Consider the following 16032-nt stretch of genomic DNA (forward strand, 5'->3'; position numbering starts at 1 on the left):
TGTGTAGATTTTGTAAGCAGAACGGGCCCTAAAGAAATTGAACAAACTCCTGCATGATGGGCTTCAAAGGTTTGCAATGTGCCAATATGTAATGGGATAAACTATTTGAATGTGCCAATAAACTTGTCTGTTTTGGGCCTTGATACTCAAAAGGCTTGTGATCCAAGTCTAGTACCAGCCAATGACTGACGCTTAAAAAATCACATTGGGCCAGTTCAAACTTTTTATTTTTATGTACTCACACTCAGCGCTTTTAGATATCAAAAATTACAAGTCAATTGTGTCAGGGGAAAAGTGAAGATGGTGTTGTCTCGTGCCTAACCTTACATGTAAAACCCTTCAAAATCCCCTAAAAATTAAAACTAAATCTCCTGATGTGCTACCACTATTTCCTTATTGTATCACGTTCTTTCATGCGATCTTAGCCAAAACTATTTATATGGCTTTTCTTTGCATTTCTGCCTTTGTGTTTGAACATTTATGCCCTTCAAGAGTGTTTTGTATACTCATGTCCAGATGTCCTAGAGTTTTAGAAACGCCCAGTTTCATGTTCCGGGTAATATCATAATATGGTTGTTGATTTGAATTCAAAAGAAAATTTATATAACAAGCAAACAGTAAAACGTGAAATTGATTATGTGTTAAAATGTAAAGTATTCAAAAGAAATTGGAATAAAGAAATTTGAGAAAAACATGCTAAACTTATCAATTTGGTTAACTACAATTCTTGTTTGTAAAAAACAAGATGGATAATTACAACATAATTTGCTTGAAAATTAGGTTTTAGTTGAAGTCGGATGAAAGAATTGAAAAAAAAAACGAAGAAGGTGATACATGGAGGAAATAACGGCAGCAAATCGTGAGATTTAGTTTTACTTTTTTAGGATTTTTAATCAAAACGACGTAGTTTTAAAGGGTTTTACATGTAAGCTTAGATGCGTGACAGTACCGTATTGTATGTTAATCTTTGGGCATCTTAAATATCCAATTATTAGTCACGTAATTTTATTAAACCAATATAAAGTAAATGTTGCATTTATTCTTTGACAAATATCATATTTTACATCCTAGTTATTAAGATTGTTGTTTCTTGTAGCATAATTTGACGGATAAAATTCAATCTTATACACACACGCACACACGTATATATCGCATCTGACTTGCTAGGTATAACCCATATAAATAATTCAAAATTCTAGGAAAAAAAAACCTCAATACCAAAAACCTCATTCGGCCCTCATAGACCCACCTGTCGAAAGGTATATCAAATTCATCAAGCGGCTCACTCCAACCAAACTGATCCAATAACGCACAGAGAAGTTTTTAGATATATGATATATTAAACTCCTTATTGACACATAGTACACTCGGATCGCTCTCAAGGACCTCATATTAACATTTATCCTATGAGAACGTAATATTAGATGATAAACATGTATGAAAGAATGATTTTGGATACTAATCCTATCAAACTCGATTAAAATCTAAATCTAATGATTTTATAAATTATTTTGTACTTACTTTAAGAAACTTTACAATAAAAGTAAAGCACAATAATTTGTTCGTGTTGGTGACCAATTCAACTTCCAAACATGCTTATGAAGCCATGCCCCACGTTTGCCTCCATTAAAAATACCAAAATGCCCTCCCTTTATTGAGAACATCAAGGTCAAAATAGTCCATCTTGATGCATGATCATCATTGGGAGTACAACTAATTAATGATGATTAGGAATCGGCTCGCACGTGTGAGTTTCAGTTAAACCTCCAAGTTGGGGGATGTGATTAGATATGCAATCACATGTTTAACAGCTCAGCCCATTCACATGGGCCAGATACGATTTGGCCCATTTTTCCATATTATTTATTCTCAAAAAGTTTTTAAGCAACTAGCTCATGAATTTTCAATTTAATTCGTAATTTTTTTTAAATCATGTAATATCATGTATCTATGATACAACCCGTTAACAAGACATAACAAGACACAAAGTGAAGCGTGTTTGGGTATTGAGGTAAAAAAATTTGAGACATAAGCTATTCGACATGGTTGAAATATGTCTACATTGGTTCGGCTGTCTAACCAGTTTATAACATGTTAACCCGTTGATGTAGCAATGCTAAATGTATTTAACATGTTGGTGTGCATTTAAGACAACATAGTTTTGTAATTTGCAACTTGTTGATTTGTATTTTATCATGTTAATTATTTCTTATTACTTGTTAATAGCGGTAAGTGAGTCATTTCAATAAGCATATTATGAATACGGGCGTTTAACACAGCTTTGCCAATTTTAATGGGAAAACCTCCAAAATATCCCATCTACAAATGAGATTCTAACTTTGTCTCATAAACTTAATATTTCCAAAATGACCCTCTCTAATTCATCTTTTACCATGTATTAATAAATTTAACGCGTCTTTGACGACCTGTTAGCATAACACGTCGTCAAAGACGCGTTGGATTTCCTAACACATGGTTAAAGACGCCAACACGTCGTCAAAGACGCGTTAGATTTCCTAACACATGGTTAAAGATGAGTTAGGCCTCCAAATACGTAGTCAAAGATATGTTAACATCAAACGCGTAGTCGAAGATATGTTAGCTTTTTTGTTTGTTTTTTTAATATTATATTTATATAACTAGTTTTACTTATATTTATTTTTCTTTTATAACTTTTAATATATAAAATTTTATATTATTTTGAATATACCGACGAGAAATGTTTACTTTTATCTACGGACCGACATAAATTTTATTTAATTATTTAAAACCGAGCGGGGTCAAATTTTATTGAATATTTCGATATTGATTTGGCACGGCTCGAGTTTGAGTTAGTTTATGTCGGTCAATAGGTAAAAGTAAGCATGTCTCGTTGGTATATTCGAAATAATATAAAACTTTTATATATTAAAAGTTATAAAAGAAAAACAAATATAAGTTAAACTAGTTATAAAAATATAATATTAAAAAAAAATCTAACATATATTTGACTACGCGTTTGATGCTAACATATATTTAACTACATGTTTGGAGGTCTAACTCATCTTTAACTATGTGTTAGGAAATCTAACGCGTCTTTGACGATGTGTTGGCGTCTTTAACCATGTTAGGAAATCCAACGCGTCTTTGACGACGTGTTATGCTAACATGTCGTCAAAGACGGGTTAGATTTCCTAATACATGGTCAAAGATGAGTTAGAGAGGGTCATTTTGGAAATATTAAGTTTAGGAGAAAAAGCTGAAATCTCATTTTGTAAATGGGCTATTTTGAGAATTTTCCCAATTTTAATTGTATGTGAGCATTCATCTCTGAGTGAAAACTCGATTAAATCCCTGGAAATTTAATTCTGAGGACGGTATCACTTCAATTCTTTAAACTTGAATTAAATGTTTTAGTTTGCATATTGCTTTTAAAACAATATGGTACATATTCAAAGAAACTTTATACGAGTTGTTCAGTGAGTCCTAATGATATAATACTATCAATAATATTTAACATATTTAAAGCTTTCTTAGGGAAAAAAACAATACACACTGTGACATTCGTCAATTTCAGGTCTTGTTTGTATTCGTTTTTGTATTTGTTTATTATGTAAACCGACCCGATTTGTAAACCGAAGCTTATGTTATAATCAAAATGATGGATTTATGTTACAATATTATTTCACACTTGTTAAGTCTTGAAAACATCATATTTTTATTTTTATTAATATTTATTTATTTATTTATTTATTTTTTTGTTTTGTGTTTTTGTCTTGATCCATTTTGCATGAAAATTCTTGTGTCTCACACCCATATTTGACCACCAACATTACCCTATATATACACCATCTTTCCTCTTTATTTTCCCTTGCTACAACTCCAAAAAAAAAAAAAAACTCTCTCAAACATCAAAGATTCAAGGTTATCTTCTTAAGTGTTCTTGAAGGTTTTTAGTCTTTCATCTAATTAGTTTATGTAGCCTTATTAATACTTGTTTATGGTTGTGCAACATATATATAATATACACCCCTTGTTTACCTTTGGTAGTTACTTCTCCGATTCCGGTCGGTGAGGTTTCGGACCTCATAAGGCAAGGCTTCATGGAGGACTTTTTGTCATTGATATATATACATCTATATAACTTGTACATACATATTAATCTTGCTTATTTTAGTTTGTTGGTCATGTTTACAAGTTCCATGATTATGGGTTTTTAAGAGTCTATGCTTCGGTTCAAACGTAAATAGCTCTAAACCGTAAACCGAACTTTGTTACTAGTTTTGTTTGTTTAAACATACTTAGTGTTAGATCTAAGTTTCTAAAATCATTTTTACAAATTCTATGGTTATGGGTTTGTAGAATCTTACCTCGGTCTTAACCCGAAACACGATCCAAACCGAAAACCGAACTTTTGTTTAAAGACTTTATTGTTAACTTTTGTTATTTTTTATTTAAGTTCTTTAGTGTTTGGACATGTGGAAACCATCTATGAACTTGTTGTGAGATGGAAACCGAATCAAACCGATTCTTGCTCGCTTAAGACACACAGGTGTGTTTTTTTAGCCATCAAGACATGTATATTTCTTTAAAAATAGTTATAAATTTATTTTTAAATATTTCTTAAGTACTTGGAAATGTTGGATCCAACCTGATCTCATAACAAAGTTTGGACCGACAAAACCGAACACTCGCTTAACGTGCGTTGTTAGTTCTAAAACAATGGAACTACATACTTGGTTAAGTCTTATTAAATTTTATTGAGTTATCTCATAACATTCAATATTTTGGAAAGTTAACTTTGGGTTTGACCAATTATCAAGACCTGAACCGACAACCCGAACACTTGATAAAAAAAACCCGTTTTAGTATATTTATTTCAAAGGGATTTGCATTCTTGCATTTTACCCACCTTATTACTTAACATAGGTTGAGTAAATATTAAGGTTAGATACTTTAACCCGGTTTTGAGCAAACTTACATTTTTAAAGGGTTATTATTATAAATTCTTAAATAGTTACATTTTAAACCTTGAACTTTAATTATTTACATTTCTCAACATTTATTTTGTTTAAAGACCTTCAAGACAACCTTTCTAAATTCAAGACTTCTTTCCTTTTTAGGCATTGTGCGTTAAACTTGTCATTCCGGCAAATCTCCAAATTATCATCTTTCAAGTTTACTACTTGAAGGTGAATACTTCATACCCCGATATAGCATGAAAATAACAAAAGTTGTACCGTTTGTCCGATAAAATCAACAAAAATTTATTAAAAGAAGACCTTATATAATTAAACTGTAACGAATTAATATTCCTGAAAATCTTAGATATAATTATAAAATAATAAAGAATAACGAGCTGGCACATTATACATTAAAATAAAAACTAATAACTATAATTAATCATGAGTGACAGTCGCACATGCACCGGTGCACGTGTGGGGACCCCGAAATGACCTGCTCTATTATTATTTTGAATATTTTATTCGTAAATATGTACTCTGTGATATGTAAACTATTATAAATACAACAATTAATTTTCCTATACAAGGTATATAATGAAAACATATTTGAATGGAGAAAACTTGTAAAAACCTTATATAGTATTGTTTTTCGTTTTATGTTTTACATACGCAATATATGTTGTTACATTTAATATAAAATATAGAGAAAAAAATTTTGTTTTGCTATTTTTTTACATTTTTTACAAACTTTTACATATATTTTCAACAGAGACAAAAAGTTATTTTTACCTTTACATTTTTTATCAACTTTAATCATAAAACAAAATATTCAAATTTTAATTAAAAACATGTGTTTAATAATGAGTTTATAGAGTTTTCTCAACTCAAATAATTTTTTATTTTATCCTAGCCCCTCCTACTTTTCTAGATATTCATATTTTGTTATTTGTTAGATTTCTAGATTTTTGAGATAGAAAAACTTTGTAAATCAGCAAATAGCAGCATGACCTTCTAGCCAAAACTTTTATGAATTAAAAACTTAATCAAGTAATAGTCAGCACAATATTTGATGAAATATACGTGTTAGCGTATTGCTTTCATAACCGGAATGAACAAATCAAACTGCCTTTGTATCCAGTCTTAATTGATGCAATTTCGACTAGCAATCAAATGGCTTAAGAACATAATGATTTCATTCAAACGATTCGAACCGAATGATTCGGTTAACAAAGCTTAAAAGCTTACAAATTCTTTATTAAAATAAATCAACTAACTAATTAAAAAACCTAACAATCCTATTTATAGATAAAAATAACATTTGGGCCGGGCCAAGTTAATGGGCCAGATGCTTCCGCATCATAGAGGTGGAGAGACCCGACAACCCAATAGACCCCGGTGATACGGGTTTAGAGTCGGGTGAGGCAGCTTGTGAAATTCAATTAGTTGAGCTGGTAAAGTCGAGAGCAAACATGAACCGTTCTAATGCTACATTCAACCGGGGTGGTATACGTTCAGAGTCGCACAAGGCGTTTTGCAAAGTTGAATCGCTGGGTCATGTCATGAAGTTAATAATTAAGGAGCGCGCTGATGTTTCTTTTGATCCAGGTGGCTTGGGTCCGAAGACAAAACTCAAGGACGAGTTTTTTTTAAGACGGGGAGTATGATGCGGGAGCATCTGGCCCATTAACTTGGCCCGGCCCAAATGTTATTTTTATCTATAAATAGGATTGTTAGGTTTTTTAATTAGTTAGTTGATTTATTTTAATAAAGAATTTGTAAGCTTTTAAGCTTTGTTAACCGAATCATTCAGTTCGAATCGTTTGAATAAAATCATTGTGTTTTTGAGCCATTTGATTGCTAGTCGAAACTGCATCAGTATTTATTCCATTTTGAAAACTCTCTAAAATAGGAGATTTAACATTTGAATATTTAATCAAATCCATTTCCTTTTGAAACCTCGTTTCTTCTATAATAGAAAAAAAGAATTACCATGGGTTGCCATCCAGTCCCACCGCTAGCCAACGGACCGCCTATCACAACAGTAATGCTACCGCCATCATCTTCATTATTGTAAATCTTGGAACTTGATTCACCACCAGTTATCCAAGAGTACCATTCTTCATCCTCGTATACATCATATAAGGGCAGAGAATCATAGTTAAAATCGTCTTCATAGACCTTAGGCTCATCTTGCGACGCGCCTTCGGGATAAGTCGGTTCATAGAACTGGGAGTGGAAATAGCACGAAAGATGCTCCTCTTCCTCGTTTGCACCGTCCCCGACGATGGTTACCGATTCGGTTTCTTTCTTGCTCATCTCCCTTTGTAATTCGAGATCGCGGACTCCTTTTCGGAGCCGGTGGATCTCTTCAAGATCGCGGACTCGTTGTCGGAGTCGTTTGATCTTCTTAAGATCCTGTGGGTCGGAATATACTCCACCGCTGCCTCGGTCGGCGACTCTGCGAGTAGGACGTCGGTCTTCTCCACGGGCACGTGAATAGAAAATACTTTTGTCGTTGCCTCTATCGGCGATTATACGATCAAACAAGTATTCACCTCCACGTCGAGCCATTTGAGAACCAAAAGCTTTGATACCAACTGATGCAGTTTCGACTAGCAATCAAATGACTCAAGAACACAATGATTTCATTCAAACGATTCGAACCGAATGATTCGGTTAACAAAGCTTAAAAGCTTACAAATTCTTTATTAAAATAAATCAACTAACTAATTAAAAAACCTAACAATCCTATTTATAGATAAAAATAAGCATCTGGCCCATTAACTTGGCCCGGCCCAAATGTTATTTTTATCTATAAATAGGATTGTTAGGTTTTTTAATTAGTTAGTTGATTTATTTTAATAAAGAATTTATAAGCTTTTAAGCTTTATTAACCGAATCATTCGGTTCGAATCATTTGAATGAAATCATTGTGTTCTTGAGCCATTTGATTGCTAGTCGAAACTACATCATTTATGATGCAACAAATAAGACAAGGAAGGTACAAACTCTAGGGAGTTCAAGGCTTAAAGAGTTATGTAAAACAAACAAACCGTTAGTTTCATCACAAGAGGGAGTCTTCACCGATTAGCCTCTAACATGAGAATAAGTTAGATGTTCTTAGGACAAGGTTATAAGTGTATCGTGTGAGAGAGACGAAGTGGGAAGTGGCATCGAACCTGAGATGTTAAGGCGTCTTTACATAGTGGAGCTAGAACTGAAAGCCAGCTTGTTGCACACGACTAGAATCTCGAATCTGTATGGTGCTTCCTACCTTTTTGGTCGCAGGTATGGCATTACCCATTTTTACGGAGTGATGGCTTGGCATGCTGGGTAATAGGTAAGCTTCACTCAACCTTGTGTCGTAGCGGGCTATATTCGGCGCAAGAGCTGTCGTGCTTACCGTAAACGTCACATCACAAAAGATGCTTTTCAGCTTTTAACCTTTTAAGCCTTGAAGCAAAATTTGAGTATGGCGAGCTTAAATGCTTAGCTGTTTGTGGTGAATTCATCTACGTTATCAATTGTTGATTTTTTTTATTTCAATGTACATGTTTTATTTATTTTACACTTTTTATTTTTGTTAGCATTAGACTTAATAAAAGATAAAGTGATTTTATTTTATTTTATTTTATCTTTTATATAAATATATAAATTATTTATAACATCTTTAAGCAAGTTCGTTATGAAAACATTGATTTGCTAACAAGTTACAAATTTTATTAATTTTTATACAGATCATGCTTAATATCTTTGGGAATCAAAGAAAATACTTGTTCACAAAATATCCATATATTTTGTTAACCACGTTCAAAATATGTGTAATTTGCTTCAAAGTATATTCACGTAACCGATTTTTTTAAAAGTATGCAACACTTTGTTAGTTTATTTACATAAAACTTAATACAAGCTTTTGATTAACCATCAATTAACTTTAAGATCAAATAAATCAAATATATGTAAACAATCTGTTTAGGATTAGTGAAGGCATTTGGGCCGGGTTCGTTGGTTGACGTTTAGAGGACAAAAGGGGGCGGCCCGTTTAAATATGGAGGAAGGCTCATTTAACGTTTTCTTGGTCCCTAAGTCTTTATACAATGCTTAATAAAAATATCCTAGTTTCAGCCTGTGGACTTAGGTCGCCTTGACCGAACCACGTAAAAATCTCATGTCTCTTATTCATTCTTTCGTTTGTGCGTGTGTGTTTGTGTTTCCGCTGTGTACCAGCTCTAATTAATACCTAACACAATACATTTTAATTTTAAAAGGTACAAACAGAAAAGAAAGAAAAAGGACTGAAAGTAATAGCCTCGAAAAAAATCCAAGAATATATTTGTGTATGAATTGTGTTGTTCCAGGTAAACTGATTATGGGATTGGGTAGATAGAATCAAATAATTTTATTTCGAATCAAATAAGTTTGTTTGGATCTCACATCGGATACTTAAAACTGAGATTTAAATTCGGATGATTTTAACATTAGTGTTTAAAATTATATTTTCTTCATAGAACTTAATCTCGGATCTTATATTCTAAGCAAAGTTTTAATTCAGATTTTTGGTAAGTGTTTATTTTCCTATATAGTATGATATTCATTTGTCTTCTTATCTCTGATTTTGGTGACCTATATAACAGTTAGTTCAACGACCATGAGGTCCCCTACTACATAACGCATTTATACCGACAAGTAATTCACTACGGGTCAAACAAATTTCCGAAAACATAAACGTACACATGTTTGAAAGTTCTTCATTGATCGCCATCAATTACCACTAAAGCAGGTAGTTGATCTACCGACAAAATGAAAAACCGAGTTTTTAAATATCCAACGGTTATCTGTTAGGAATCATCGATGAATCTTTGACCATAGATCTTATTTGATGACAGACCTTAAGTGATACATCGATGAAGAGGCTTATAAACACAAGCATTTTAAATTTCTTGTAGTTGCAAATCACATATATTGACTGTGAGTTAGAATAATTTGACAATTTAATCTGTTTAAATACTTTTCGATAAATGAAAGCGGGATGCTAATAAAATGGCTCGTTAATTATAGGCTTAACCTTTCACTTATTTTAGAAATGTATGATTTTTTGAAGGTAGATTGTTTTCTTTTTTCCATATAATCATTAGTATATGTAATGTAAGTAAGTAAACTGATAGTAAGTTAACCTTAGGTAGCGTTTGGTATGCAGGAATAACAGTAGGAATGAAATGATTCATTACGTGGGAATGAAAAATGTGGTGTTTGGTTGCTCAATGGAATGGAATCATCCATTACACATGTAATCTCATTCCATCAAAACCATTCCTTCCCACCTCCCCCTTCTTTTTTTTCATTCCATTCCTCCTTCACCCTACTTTTCTCAACACCACCACCACCTAACAACCACCACCACCACTACCATCGACACCACCACCAACTTCGTCGACACCACCACCGCCGCCACCACCATCACCACCGCCACCACCATTTTCGTCATCGGAGTTACCACCGTCGCCATTGTAAGTTTTTTTTTTCGGTTAAAAGGTATTTTGAGATATGAGTGCTTTTATTGTTTCTATTTCATTTCTACAATTTTTTTGGATACCAAACAATAAAAATGAATAATTGATTTCATTCTCATAGGTTAACCAAACAAGGAAATGGAATGGTAATGATCCATTTCATTTCCTTGTCTATTCCATTTCTTCTTCCATTCCATTCCCCTCTCATTCTATTACCTCCAACCAAACATACCTTTAGAGGGGGTCATGCTCCAAGAAATAAAGACAAGAAGTGAAAACCAAAACTAAACTTTAATGCTCAATGAAAGCACCATTGATAGTAGCCGGATTCGAGATCGGCGGTCTCCTAAGATAAGACCCTTTGAGCGGGTTAAACTCCAAGAAACATTAGAGAGGAATAGATCATTAATGGCTACATATAAAAGTAATAAACCGAAAGAAAAGGGAAAACTAACAAGAACATGAACTAAACCACTAACCTAAGATAACTTCCCACTAACATAAAATAAACAAACTAATAAAGATATTAAAAGAAAACTAATTAAAAGATCACTTGCATGGTGAAAGTGGGATGAGGCCAAAGGGTCTTGCATGTGAATGAAGATTGGAACGTGGGCACGTATCATAAACTGATTTTCGAATCGCATATAGTATCCAAAGACGATAAACAAATATTTGCTAACAGGGAGAGACACTGTGAACTTAAAAAGGAAGCATGTTAGATATTTCTTAATATATTTTTATTATTAAATCGGTTTTAAACACATTCATTAATAATATTTTTAAAAAGTAGTACTATTCTACATTTCTATGTGCCAAAAAAGGTTTTAAAGCAAGAGGAGGACTCTCCGTAATAGAGGAGATGTTTGTCGTCTTTTACCCTCTCTAAATCCTTCTAATAACGTACTATATGTGGTATTTTAGTAGGTATTTTTATTTGTTTAATAAAGTATTAAATAACAAATAAAGGAGGTAATTGCTTTGACCTAGATGCTAATATCTTTAGAAGCGTATTACAACGTATATTAATATTCGTAAAGTTGACTGGTCGATATCCTTTGGTTATTTGATCACGTATTTACACGCAAATTATATTAATGCTTTTCCAATGAACCAGGTACCAATCACATATATATGCATCCTACACGAAAACATTCTAGAAAACTCATCTAATTAGCATATCAAAATTTCATCATCTTGGTTTTCTCTTAACCAAATATAAAATGGGCCAAACACACTTTAGTACATAGAATTCCAATTATAAAGGTCTATTAGCATGTTCAAAGATTATGTTCAAGATTATGTACCCTTCCAGTGAGATAGATTCTCTTGGAAGAGGTAACAAACACAATGAACCAATGGGCAGTTGGTTACGTTTTTCTCTTAACATGATTGAAAACGAACTATGCGAGTATATTGATTTGATGTTGTTTCTCGAATAAGCATGAGCTTGCTACACTTGTTTGAAAAACGATATTGTCTGTGCACCAACTTAACTACTTAAGACTGTTTAATATAAGATATGAATGTCATTAAAGATACTTATTAACATTTGTCTAGACAAAACATGAAGAGTGACATAATAATATAATATTCTGTAAAATATTACATAATAGTAGTATATTGTTATATTAAATAAATAGATTGATTAATATCAGTATTACTAGAGCATATCCTTTGAGAATTTGTTATGAAAGATACTTTATATAAACTCGTGGTCGGACTGAGCATGAAGAATGATACAATAACACAATATTAACAATAATCAATGCTGGTTAATTATGAGCAGATCTAATTTTCACGAATCATATATGTTCTTTAATTATGTGACTCTTTAGGTTTTTCTTCCTCAATTTGGTTTCTTGACTTCCTTGGTCATATAACCAAAGTTGGTTTTTTTGGGTTTCGTTGACCTTCTTGGTCATCCAATCGTAGTTTGATTTTTGGGTTTTTGAGGCTCGATTGCGGTTAGTGGCTTTCGGGGTGTTTTATTGAGAGGTGGGGGTATGACAGGGGCTCGTGATGATGGTGTTTGGCCGTGTCCATTTAGAGGTTTCCACTGTTGCCCGGATTGATCACCGGGGTCCAAGGGTGTTCGATTGGTCGCGCATATTAAGCGGCTCCATTCGTCATCGGATGACAAGAAAGTGACCTTGCGGGAGGCGATTTCCACAGATTTGGGTTTGTTTGTTTCGGTTGGTGAGGCTTTAAAAGTCTCTCGCCAATGGGTGTGTGGGGTGTGTATGGAGTTACATGCTCTCCGTCGGGGGTGCCATCATGATGGTGGGACAGTCTTGTTCAAGTGGGTTGCGGGAGATGTGGAGGAGTTTATAGTGGGGATTGCTAATCCGCATGTCAGGAGGGAAGTTGTTGCAGTGGGAAGGGTGGGGGTGGATGTTACCCTCCTTGACAGTGTATTCGCTCTTCTCATCACGACTGTTAAAAGCATTCCTCATAGTTGCCGTATGGCTTTTTCCCAGGCCTTAGGGGCTATGCTAGGCAAGGTGGTGACTATGCCAGAGTCTGTTGAGGTGTGGGTGAAACTTTTGTTATTACCACGTTGCACATTACAAGTTTTCAGACCTTTTAGTCGTCGGGAACGCAGAAGTTGCATCGGGGGGGGGGGGGGGGGGGGGTGATACGTTTGTCTCCTAGTTTGGGAACTCCGGGTGGGCGCCAATATGAAACAATGTTTATGGAAAGTGGCGGACGGGTATTTCACTGCTGCTGTTAAAGTTTATGCTCTTCAGGGATTGCACCTTTCGGTAAGGATACTTTGGATGCGTTGGTGTCTAAGCATCCTATCCTACCCCCTCCAAGTATGCCTGCTTCCTTGCTTTCTGAGCCTCCACTTGTTGTGGATATTGAAAGCGTGCTTGGTTGCATTAAATCTTTCCCTAAAGGGACTTCATGTGGGCGAGACGGATTGAGAGCCCAACACATTTTAGATGTGTTGTGTGGAGAGGGGTCTCCAATTGCAGATAGTTTGCTCAAGGCCATTTCTGTTGTTGTTAATTTATTTTTGGGGGGAAGGCGCCCTAAGGTGTTGGCAGAGTTTGTTGCGTCTGCCCCCTTACGCCATTGCTTAAACCGGACAATGGGATTAGACCTATTGCTGTAGGGGCCATTTGAAGGAGATTGGTCTCTAAGGTGGCTATGAGGGGTGTTGGGAAGGAGATTGCTAAATACCTCTGTGACTTTCAAATTGAGGTGGGAGTCCCTAGTGGGGCAGAGGCAGTGCTTCATAGCCGAACATGTTTTTAAATCAGTTTCCCTCGGATGGGTCATTGGCTATGCTTACTGTTGATTTCTCTAATGCTTTCAACTTGGTCGATAGGACGGCCCTTCTACATGAGGTACGAAGTCGATGTCCTTCTATTTCCCTATGGGTGGATTTCTTATATGGGCAATCGGCTAGGCTATATGTGGGTGATGCTTACATTAGGTCCACTACTTGGGTTCAACAAGGGGACCCTCTTGGGCCTCTTCTTTTTGCCTTAGTTTTGCATCCACTTGCTCACCGAATCAGAGATTGCTGCAAGCTTCTTTTTCATGCTTGATACTTGGATGATGGTACGATTATCGAGGACACTAGAGAGGTGGCTAAAGCATTAGACATTATCAGGGCCGAGGGCCCTCATTTGGGTCTTGAATTAAACATTAAGAAAACATAATTATTTTGGCCTACGTGTAATGGGGAGAAGGTGCAGGATGGGTTGTTCCCTTGTGGGATTGGAAAGTCTGTGCTCGGTGTGAAACTCCTTGGTGGTGCTGTAAGTCGGGATGCGGGGTTTATCAGCAGCTTGGCTATGAAAAGGGCATCTAGTGCTATAGAATTGATGAGTTGTCTTCCAAGGCTTCAGGACCCTCAATGCGAGCTTCTTTTGCTTCGCTCATGTATGGGGGTCGCAAAGCTATTGTTCGGCCTAAGAACGTGCCAATGTATGTGGGGGAAGCTGTTTCTATTTTTGATAATGGCATTCGAGGGGCAATTGAGGACATCGAGGTTTGTGGGGGTCCGTTCTTCGGGGATCTTCAATAGAGGTTGGCATCACTTCCGACCCGTTTTGGGGGGTTAGGTTTATGCTTGGCCGAGGATGTATCTACATATGCTTTTGTGGCTTCGAGAGCACAATCATGGAGTTTGCAGGACCATATTCTTCGGGGATGTGGTATTGATGGATTGGACTCTGATTATGGGTGTGCGATGGATCGTTTACGCGTTTCGCTTCCCGAATTTGATCTTGGCGGGTTCTCTAATAAGGACACCGCCCCCCTAAAGCCCAACATGCTTTGGCGAGTGCCTTATTTAGTGGAATTGTCTAGAGTTTAGAAGCGAAGTTTGATCTATCCCCTCAACAAAAAGCGGTGTTTGAATGCCTTCGGGCTCCTCGGGCTCAAGATTTTCTATCGGCCATCTCCATTGATGGATTGGGCCAACACATGTCGGGGGTGGAGTACCGGGCTATCCTTAAGTACCGGCTAATGATCCCTATGTTTCCAACTGATGACCCTTGCCCAGTTTGCCGCAAGGTCTGTTTGGATTCCTTTGAAGACCATGCGGTGCATTGCAAAGAATTACCTAGTTTTAAATATAAACATGATTTGGTTAGGGATGTTTTGTGCGATGTTCTTAAACGGGCAGGGATTTCTGCTAAAAGGAAGCTCCTATTAACTTTCTTACAGATCCGCTTGAAGGGAGGTCCACGTTAAGGCCAGCTGACATTCTTGTGTTCGGGTGGGCAGGGGGGAAACACGCTTGTGTGAACCTTACAGGAGTGTCTCCTCTTGTTAGGCTCAGGGACCGCGGGTTTGCTGTGGGTCAGGCTGCGTTGAAGGCAGAATCGGGCAAAGTTGTCAAACCCGAAAAAGTCTGTTTAGAAAATCAACATGTGTTTCTCCCTTTTGCTTTTGATACATTTGGGTTTCTAGCCCCAGAGGCTTTGAATTTTTTGAGCAGAGTTAAACGTGTCATACATGGTACTTTTTTGGCTCCTACGTCCCAAAGCTTCGTTTTTAGTAGGATTGGCTTTGCTATTCAAAAGGGGGTTGCGGCGCAGCTTGTTGCCCGCTTGCCTGTCACTTTATTGTAATCGTTTTTGAGTTTAATGAAATAGCCAATGTTATAGCTTGAAAAGAAAATGTTGTATTTGTATTAGAAATTGGCATGCCGACCAAGATCAACTCCAATACCCTCAATCGAAAGACGTCAAACGGATTAAGAAAAGCCACTTTTACTAGGATGTGCATGAGTATCTCACTCGCTAACGATTTGTGGGGATGAGTGATTCACCATCTCTAAGATGGCTTCCACCAAACCACACATCTATCTTTTATAATTTATATAAAAAGTAAGGAATCATCCCTCAAATACATGTAAAAATTAGATCCTTGATAAACATCTTTGAGATGACTTATTTGATCGGAGGGCCATGGCTTTGGGTTAAACGCACGTTGTATTTAGGATTTCGAATGCTCTGAACAAATACTAAAATTTGGGTCCTTATATAATTTTTTTTCCTCATAAATCGTCGATAATGAACTCGAGTAATTGGGTATGATGTTTATCTTCAATGAGC

Source organism: Bidens hawaiensis, unplaced genomic scaffold (assembly GCF_021521415.1).
Source record: "Bidens hawaiensis isolate Kalapana, Puna unplaced genomic scaffold, B.hawaiensis_p1.1 tig00030506_1, whole genome shotgun sequence".
NCBI lineage: Eukaryota > Viridiplantae > Streptophyta > Magnoliopsida > Asterales > Asteraceae > Bidens > Bidens hawaiensis.